Raw genomic sequence first — 10,493 nt, forward strand, 5'->3', positions numbered from 1 at the left:
CGCTGTGCGGTTACACAGAGAAGCCTTGCCTCCAGACCTCCAGCAGCTGTTAGTTCCCGCTGAGCAGCAGGAGTGGAGCCCCAGTCTCGACCAGGAGGACCCAGAGCCCCCAGACATTAAAGAGGAACCCCGGACCAGTCAGGAGGCAGAGCAGCTTCAGGAGGGACCAGAGCCCCCAGACATTAAAGAGGAACAGGAGGAACTCTGGATCAGTCAGGAGGTAGAGCAGCTTCAGGAGGGACCAGAGCCCCCAGACATTAAAGAGGAACAGGAGGAAATCTGGATTAGTCAGGAGGGAGAGCAGCTTCAGGAGGGACCAGAGCCCCCACACCTTAAAGAGGAACAGGAGGAACTCTGGATCAGGAGGGAGGGAGAGCAGCTTCAACGGCTGGAGGAGGCTGATATCACCATGTTCCCATTCTCTGTTGTCCCTGTGAAGAGTGAAGAGGAGGAAGAGAAACCTCAGTCCTCACAGCTTCATCAAAGCCAAACTGAAGAGAACAGAGAGGCAGAGCCTGTAGCCACCTGCTCAACTGAACAGATGAAAACAGAAGCTGATGAAGAGGACTGTGGAGTATCAGAACCAGCCAGGAACTTTATATACTTACATCAAGCTAGTAATTCACATTCACAACCAACTAGTGATGACAGGACTTCAGACTATTCTGAGACTGAAGACAATGATGATGAATGGGTGGAAACTAGTGAACTTCAGTCAGGTTTAGGCTCACAGAAAAACAGTGAAGTTCCAAGGAAGAAACACTTCAGCTGCTCAGTTTGTGGTAAAAGATTTGCTAATGAAGCACACTTGAAGAGACACATGATAATCCACACAGGAGATAAACGATTTAATTGCTCACTCTGTGGTAAAGGTTTTGGTCAGAAAGGAAACTTGAAGACACACATGGTAGTCCACACAGGAGATAAACAATTTAATTGTTCAGTCTGTGGTAAAGGTTTTAGTCATAAAGGAAACTTGAAGAAACACATGGTAGTCCACACAGGAGATAAACAATGTAATTGCTCAGTCTGTGGTAAAGGTTTTGGTCAGAAAGGAGACTTGAAGACACACATGGTAGTCCACACAGGAGATAAACAATTTAATTGTTCAGTCTGTGGTAAAGGTTTTAGTCATAAAGGAAACTTGAAGAAACACATGATAGTCCACACAGGAGATAAACAATTTAATTGCTCACTCTGTGGTAAAAGTTTTGCTCGTAAAGAACACTTGAAGACGCACATGGTAGTCCACACAGGAGATAAACAATTTAATTGCTCAGTCTGTGGTAAAGGTTTTGGTCAGAAAGGAGACTTGAAGAAACACATGATAATCCACACAGGAGATAAACAATTTAATTGCTCAGTCTGTGGTAAAGGTTTTGGTCAGAAAGGACACTTGAAGAGACACATGATAATCCACACAGGAGATACAACATTTAATTGCTCAGTCTGTGGTAAAGGTTTTAGTCAGAAAGGAAACTTGAAGACACACATGGTAGTCCACACAGGAGATAAACAATTTAATTGTTCAGTCTGTGGTAAAGGTTTTAGTCATAAAGGAAACTTGAAGAAACACATGATAGTCCACACAGGAGATAAACAATGTAATTGCTGACTCTGTGGTAAAAGTTTTGCTCGTAAAGAACACTTGAAGACACACATGGTAGTCCACACAGGAGATAAACAATTGAATTGCTCAGTCTGTGGTAATGGTTTTGGTCAGAAAGGAGACTTGAAGAAACACATGATAATCCACACAGGAGATAAACAATTTACTCTCGTAACGGGACAAGCCCCGTGTTTTATTGTCACACGAACACCACAACACATGCATGCATGCGGCCACAACACACTCATGCTGATGGTGGCCGGTGAAAAGTGTCCTCTGCATTTAACCCATCCAGGCATGTCCTTTCCTCCGGGGGGCAGGCCAGGAGCAGTGGTCGCTTTCTCGTACAGCGCCCGGGGACCAACTTCGGATGTTGTCGTCACTGGTCGGATGACGATGACGATCTGATCTTCTGCATGTTTTTGGTGGTGTGGATGGGGGGGGGGGGGGGGGGGGGGGTTATATAATGGAGGAACCCCCTGGGGGAGCACGGGGAGAACGTGCTAACTCCACACAACCAGAAAGGCCCTTACGACGAGATACCCCACCTGGGCAGTAGGCACTGAAGATATGGGGGGGAACACAACCACAGTGTCCCAGGCGAGATTTAATTGCTCAGTCTGTGGTAAAGGTTTTGGTCAGAAAGGATCCTTGAAGAGACACATGATAATCCACACAGGAGATAAACAATTTAATTGCTCAGTCTGTGGTAAAGGTTTTGGTTGTAAAGGAGACTTGAAGAGAGAAACATTTAACTCAGGGTTCCCACGGCCATGGAAAACCTGGAAAAGTCATGGGATTTCAAAATCTTGTTTTCCAGGCCTGTAAAACTCATGGAATTGTTCAAATCCTTGAAAGTTGTGACATTTTGTTGTGTGTAATGAAATTGTTCCAGTAATCTTCCCGTGTATAACCTTCCATGTAATGTAACATAACGGTAACGGCAAATGTATTCTCTGTAGCTGTTGACGTAACGTAGCTCTAACTTGTTTGTCGATTTCAGTGCTTCTTGTATTTTATATTAATATTTTTGTGGAAAATTCCTGTTTTCGTTCAATAGCTTCCATGATGCAGTAAACGCACTAAAAACCAATATAAGGAGAAGTTGTGTCTATTTGTCTATAATAATCATTTCTGGTATTTGAAAACAGTACAAAAGTGTAGGCTACTACTGTATTACTGACTCAATAACTATGGGGGGGGGGGGGGGGGGACAATGCTTATGTTGAAATAAGAAAAAGTTGATGTTCAAATAAATATACCAAGTAGTTATATAAGCTCTCTGGTTGTATTGGTTTGCCACACACACAATCTTTATTTATTTTAGTATTTTAATATATTCAAACGAATATGTTTTGTTTAGAGGGAATATTCGAATATGATTTTGGGGCTTTTTTGACAGCCCTACATCCCACGCTCCAGAATCTCATCTAGCCTGATACGGGCTCTGCTGGGGAGTGCACTAATGCAGACAGGTGGAGCAGAGGAAAGGGGGGAGGGGGGATCCTTTAGGTCCTAACTAAAGGATAGTGTCTGTCAGACACTATCAACATGCCAAAAGTGAAGAGTTACTACCATCCTGGATGTGTTGTACTTGCTTCATACAGCCTGTAGTCGGGTTCAGGAGCACTGAGGAGGCTGATTTTTGGACAAAATAAATGTAATCTACTTTTTTCCCTACCACCTCCTCCTTTGTTACAGCAGAGTCTACCACAGTAACATAGCCTAACCAAAACCACCAAGAGCAACCAACACCAAACCATTTCATTGTATTCATGCTTTATTGGCTCACATCTGCAACCTTGATTCAACACATTAAAATTGTAAAATACCGGTAAGCTTCGATTCTCATACAGATAATAATTTAAATAAATACCATAATTATCATCAACAAATGTGATAACCAGTATCATTGAACAAAGGCCTACAGGCTTCTTGACTTTTTCTGGAGCATTTGACTCCCCCCTCCCTCCCCCCCCCCCCCCTATCCTTTTCAGGGGAGGAGGCCATGTTTAAATATGCATCAATAAGTAAACAGTTAACAGCTGATTCTTTTCTTTTGGCATCATCACAGTCATTTGTGAAAACTCAATTTTTATTATACAATCATTTCTGCAAAGTTTTTTGTGACAATATGCCTCACAAATAGGTTGTAATGTATTTTTATAGTAATGTATTTTTATAGTCTTTCTTCAATAAAAGAAAAACAACTTTTTCAGTTCATCGCACAGCACATGATTTGGTCACTCACTCACTCTCTCACACGAGGAGGCAAATTGTGACAAGACTGATGTCATAGGCCCTATGACATCACTGATAGACACACACACACACACACACACACACACACACACACACACACACACACACACAATGACAAGACTGATCAGTGATGTCACACACAATGAGACATTTGTGACAAGACTGATCAGTGATGTCATAGGGGGGGCACACACGCACACACACACACACACACACAGACTACTGTGTGTAGAGTGGGTGGAGGAAGGGGTGGAAAATAAAGTAATAATTTGTAGTGACGCAGTGGCAGCGTTAGCAAGTATTCAAAATGGAGCAGGGAAAAGTCATCAAGATTTAATATACAAACTGTTGTATGTTAATTCAAGGTTGGATAGGCAGGGGAAAACTATAAAGTTCATGTGGGTGCCAGCACATGTAGGAATCTCAGATAATGAGAAAGCAGACAAGGCAGCAAAGGAGGCGATCTCCTTAAACCCCGTAGTTACCCTGTAGTGTTTGAGGAAGAGGTTGTAGTGGTCAGGAGAGAAGCTAAGGTCAGAGTTGCAAAGGTCACGAGATGGATTGAACATAGAGGAGCAGGTAGCAAATTCCCCGCAACGGAGAAAACCGTAAAAAGCGAGGAAGAGAACAGCTTCAAGGAGGGCATCTAGATAGGGAGAAAAGAGCCCCTGCCAGAGAGATGTGACTAAGAGGTGCAGGATATCAATGGTGATGGGTGCACGGCTATCAGGAAGAGTGGGTGAGCATTTTTTGAAACCTTTGAGAAGGAGGCGGACCGAAGGGTTGGAGAATAGACTGGGGAGAGAAGGGTCAAAACAGCGGGCGTGGAATTGGATACCAGCAACTAGGCCATGGATGGAAGAGGCTTGCAGATTGCGTGATTCAAAACAAAACACTAAGAAGGCAGAAACAGATGAGGGGAGCACTGGAAATGGAGAAAGGAGGTGTGTGGCACAGAAACTGGAAAACTGGTTCCAGGCCCGGTCATAGCTCTCAATTGTGGCAGGAGCTAGGGCGGCTCTCATAAAGAATTTGGAAAAGGCCAGGAGATCAGTCAGAGTGGGACTCAGTACAGGGCCAGTTGGGAGAAGGACGGGCAGGCTACAGGGAGGACTTGGGCGGATGGGCATCTGGCATGAAAAGCCTGAAATTTGAAGCGGGATAAACAGTCAGCCACTGTGTTTAGGTGACCGGGGATGTGCTCAGCAGACATGACAAAATTATTCATGACGGAAAGCCAGGTGATTCGGCGCATTAAAGCCATGATGGACTGGGAGGAGGAGCGCCTTTTGTTTATGATGAAAACTGTTGCTTCATTGTCGCAGTTGACAGTTATCCGTTTGCAAAACCAGCGCGAACCCCAGATAAAGCAGGCTACTGCTATTGGGTAGATCTCATAGAGGGCGATTGACGCCTCACTGGGAGGAAGTAGGGAAAACTCAGGGGGCCACTTTTCTGCGAACCATTCGCCTCTGAAAAAAAACCCAAAACCCACTGATGGAGCTGCATCAGTGAATAACCAGAGTGAGTCAGCTGACTCAGCGATGTCATTGTAGAAGAACGAAATTCCGTTCCAGTGATCGAGAAGCTGCGACCAGAAGGCTAAATCTGAGCGCCAGCCGTCGTCCAGTTCTACCAGGTCACCAAGAGACTCCGCAGAACTAGCAAGGACTAGGAGACGTGAGATAAAGGAACGCCCCTGCGGGATGAGGTCTCGTTTAGTTAAAGCCTGGCCGATTGAGAATGACTTAAAGGTCACGCATGCGTGCCAATTTCTCGGGAGGAAGGGAGGCTTTAATTTCAACCGAATTGAGACAAATACCCAGGAACTCGAGGGAGTGGAACGGCCCGATGGTCTTCTCAGGCGACAGTGGGACGCCGAGGTGAGCGAACAGGGAGGAAAGTTTCCCCAAGCTGGAGCTTGGAGTTGCTGAGGGAAAATCTATGAGCAGGAAATCATCCAACAGGTGGAGAACAAAAGGGAGTCTGATTTTGTTTAGCAGAATCCAGCACAGTGCTTCGGACAGGGAATTGAAAATGTGGGGACTGCTTTTACACCCAAAAGTTAAACGGACGGCAAAATAAAACTTGGAATCCCATTTGGCGCCAAACATGGGCCATTGAGACGGGTGAAGTGGCATGACCTTGAAAGCGTCTGAGATGTCGGCTTTAGCCAACCACGCTCCCGGGCCGGCTATCTTTATCAGGTGGATGGCATCGTCGATTGAAGCATAATACAGGGAGAACAGCTCGGATGGAATCATGCTATTAACACTAGGGCAGGGGCCATTTCGGGGGGCGGACATGTCAAGGATGAGCCGTTTTTTCCACGAGTATTTCCTAGTTGCCACGCCTAATGGGTTAGAGCGAAACACAGGAAAGGGCGGCTTGCTGAAGGGACCAATCATGAATTCTTTATTGACCTCCTTCTCGAGTAGAGCAGTGACAATTTCTGGCTCTTTCAAAGCAGATTGCAGATTGGGGGATACATGGGTGCCAGTTAGCTCAGAAAGGACGCCTACCCGGAAACCCTGTGATAGGCCATGAATTAGATAGTCTACAAAGACTGGGTCTGGGTGATCGGAAAGGGCTTCAGCGAGGGCTGGGACATGAATAGGGGTAGAGGGGTGCTTTTTCAAAAAGGCTTGGAAAGCCGAGGGAATTTCCTCTGATGAGCCCCTCTGCCAGCTGGGCGCATGCGGCGAGGGCACAGTGATTTGGGGTGGGGGTCCTTGCAGTGGCTACAGACATGGGAGAAAATGCATTTAGCAAACATGCAGACATTTTCGTTGTAATTATTACAGATTGGGATATTATTATGAAAATGAACCTCTCTGCCTCTGGCATCATAAGAGAAAGGCCTTTCTCCGACCCCGGAGCTGGTGGATTGCATGGGGGACCCCTGTGATGTGAAAAGGGGGCGAGGCGGGGGAGCAGCTGAGCTTGATGGAAAAGTCATGCTGGGGCACAAGTGGGCTGTGTGGCCGACAGCTTGACAGGAGAAGCATGATACTGCACGGTGACCACCGACATGGAGGATGAGGAGCTCAGTGACAGCTTGACAGGAGAAGCATGATACTGCACGGTGACCACCGACATGGAGGATGAGGAGCTCAGTGTCTATGTAGGACCAATCGAGAAGGGAGTTGTAATGGGATATGTACAGTGCCGCTTTAGCTGTGAACTCACGATGATAATCGTAGAAGAGGTTCCCCCCGAGGTTCCCCCCGAAACGGCGCTTCAACTCACATATGAGGGCAATGTAGGTATCTAGCTCTTGGCGGCGGTTAGGGTAGATGTCACAGATCGTGTCTCTGTAGACACCGAATGCTGCCACAAATTCACAAATGCTGAGTGCCCTGAACAGCCGAGGATCTGAGGCCTTAACTGAGACCGCTACGTCGCCATCGCTAATCGTGCGACTGTTGGACTCGGGGGAGGGAAGGAGGAGGGAAGCCAGGTTGATATCCTTGCCCTGGAGAATATCGGCTTTCATTTTTTGGGAAATTGCGGCAATTGGTGACATGAAGGGCTTACCATAGGGGGCAGCAGGGATCGCTGAGGCTAGGTTGAAGACCTGGCCCCTTTGGCCTTGGGCTGAAATGGGTGGGGGGGGGGGGGGGGCTGGGGGTTGGTGGCAAGAGCCCCTCCACCTTCAATGAGTTGGAGGCAGCTGTTCATGAACCCCACCGAGTTGGCCAGAGAGGTAATGGCAGCCATGAGCATAGATGTAGATGCAGGATCAGGGATGGCGACGGCAGCACTCTGGGCAGCATTTTCCCCTGCAGGAGTTGAGGGGAGAGGTGGCAGGTGTAGTTGAGGAGAGGAGAGGAGTAGGGATGATGGGGAAGGCAGGGGAATGGGACTGGAGGAGGAGAGGGCGTTGGGGGTTTGGCCAAAGAGAGCTGGGCAGCTGGGTTGCGTGATTTCTAACCCCACATAGGATAAGCAATAACCACGCCCTGTGGCGCCGGGATTGGCCAGGAGCAACACTGGAGGGCACGCAGCCCAGCGATTTCATGAACCAACTGAATAGCTCTTGAGAACGGACAGCGATTTCGAGAGCGGACATTGAGAGCGGACATTGAAATGAATTATGGTCACCTACCTTCCTTACCATAGTAATACTAATAAGCATAATAATTGTAATCTACACAATGTACACAATCTACAAAAACATGCAATAATATAAACGGTGTTGTGTTCACTTTCATAGCTCATATAATATAATGTATCATTATCGTTAATTTCAAGCTCAATTCTTACCCAGAGAAAAGGTACAGCACTGAAAATGTAACAAGCAATAGTGTTTTAAACATCTTTATTTTAAAATATGAAAAACCCCAGGTGCTTTAGTCCCAAGCTTCAATGCTCCTGGCCAATCCCGGCGCCACAGGGCGTGGTTATTGCTTATCCTATGTGGGGTTAGAAATCACGCAGCTGGGTTGGATTAGCCTGATACAGCCTGGCCAGGTTTTCATCTGCTGCCGATGAACCGGCAGGCTGGCCTTGGATGGGAGGAAAGAAAGGGAGGGTTGGGGTAGAGGCGGGTTTGGCCTTCTTTCCTCTGCCCTTTCCTTTGCTGGAGGGATCAGGGTTTATGTCAGCCACGTGCTCCATGCTAGATACCAGCAGGTTAACAAGGTCCGCCCGAGTTAGACTGGGATCTGGGGCTATAGGGACAGAAAGAGATTAGCATGAAGCATGGATAGCAGCCGGGTATCAAATGAAGTTGTATCAAATGAAGTTGAATGGAAAGCGGATAACTTCTCATACGACCCATTTGAATAAATAGAGAAGATTTAACAATAAATATTATGTTTTCTTATTTAAATTATTTTATTAACGTAGGTATTAAATGTAAAACATTCAAAAGCATTATGATTAAGAATTATACATTTATTATTATTATTTTAACACTATAGATATAATTTAAACTATTGTTACATCAGTAGTACAATAACTAATTTAATTAAACATTAGGCACATGGCTGCAGATAAAGCCAATGTATGAACACGCACAGGCTAAACAGACAAGGGGCTTAGGAGCATGAAATACAAAACATACATTGAGAATACTTGAAACCTGTGTGGGGCGACTGAATTAGGGGAACGAGGTGGGGAAATTTGTGTGGCGAGGGAGGAATTTAGTTGCAGTACCTCCAAAGAGCATTGAAGCCAGAGTGGACACAAGTTTAACTAAACGGCAATGCCGCCATTTTGGCCTGAAAGACGGACAACAGGGGAGCAAAACAGCTATTGAGTAACCAATCTTGCATCGAAAGTTCTTTGGAACCGCTGAGACCAGCCGCACGCATGCGCAATACACCGAAGAGCAGGCCTGGAGCGGCTAGTATTACTGCTCGGAATGGAACACAACATATGGATCAAGAAAGTTACAAAAGTTATATTTTGGCCAATGAGAGGAAACAGATGCATACTAGAGGGACACACGACGAAGGGGTGAATGAGACCTGGGACTGGGGACATGTTGACGAAACCAGATTAGACACGGGAGAAGGAGCCTGCTGCAGGTGACAGGTAGAGAGTTGCGTGAGGAATGCGCACAAAGGCCCGTATGCGCAGCAGCTAAGCAGCCCTCTAACGTTAGCATTTGACAGCTCACAGCTTCACTGTATTATGAATGAGTAGAGAGGGAGCTGCGTGACATACGAAGTGACAGGGAAAAGCTCAGACGGACTCACGAATGCCCAGATCAATCAGCGCGGATCTGATTTGGGGATCAGACCAATTGATGTCGTCGTCGTCGGAGGAGAGCCTGGAGCTACGGCGAGGGACAAGCGATGGGACTCCCGAACCAGCTGCAAGGAGAAGGTCGGACATGAACGAGTCTGCGATGACGCTGCAGCACAGAGGAGACAAGAGTATCAGACAGGTAGGAGGGAACACCCCCTTTTAAACAGCCCGCTTGGAGAGATGGCAGGCTGTCATGGATAATGATGATGTAACTAGTTCCGTCTCTGGTCTCAATTAGCATAGCAAACAAACACTGCATGCAGAAGGCAGCGGCGCCTCGCTACTACGTATTGATTAAAGGTGTGTCATGCATGCTCAAATATGCAGTCAAAGAGCGAGGCCCCGGTCCAATACCCATACTTCCATACTATTTAGTAGGCAAAAAAAGATTTAGTATGTCCCAATACATAGTATGTCAGATGCAGTATGCCAAGAGTACCAGGATGTTGTACTACATCAGCTCCTATTTCGGAGTATGCATCGATGCATGCTTCACCAGCCAATCTTCCCCACAATCCTTTGCGCAGCAGGAAGTTATGTCTTCTTCTTCTTCTTCTAATGTTTTATGGCGGTTGGCAAACAACTTTTTGTGCATTACCGCCACCTACTGGAGTTACGTCGCACTGACTGAGCTGCGTGTTCATGAATGAGATAATTAACTTTAAGAAAGCCTTGAAATATGTTAAAACCAAACAAGCATGGTGTGTACCAAAACATGCATATCTTGATTCCTGTTTAGAACTCTGACTTAATGTTTTTGCTTTATTTATTTTATTTTGTTTATTTGATTGTCTGTTCCAATTTTGTAAATGTTTAGTCTGAATTTTTTGTATAATGTACTGTTTGTTACTGCCAGACTTTGTTT

At 46.1% G+C, this 10,493-nt stretch overlaps 1 long non-coding RNA gene across 1 annotated transcript; it reads right to left on the bottom strand.

Moving 5' to 3' along the window:
* Positions 1-8,187: 8,187 nt before the first annotated feature.
* Positions 8,188-10,139, bottom strand: LOC310770744. Its single transcript, XR_014552351.1, has 3 exons — positions 10,068-10,139; positions 9,577-9,734; positions 8,188-8,544 (listed from the first exon to the last, which is right to left on the bottom strand). It is a non-coding gene; the product is annotated as an uncharacterized lncRNA (long non-coding RNA).
* Between the last annotated feature and the right edge of the window lie 354 nt (positions 10,140-10,493).

The sequence above is a fragment of the Poromitra crassiceps genome, assembly GCF_964638095.1.
Source record: "Poromitra crassiceps genome assembly, contig: HAP1_SCAFFOLD_213, whole genome shotgun sequence".
Classification (NCBI taxonomy): domain Eukaryota; kingdom Metazoa; phylum Chordata; class Actinopteri; order Beryciformes; family Melamphaidae; genus Poromitra; species Poromitra crassiceps.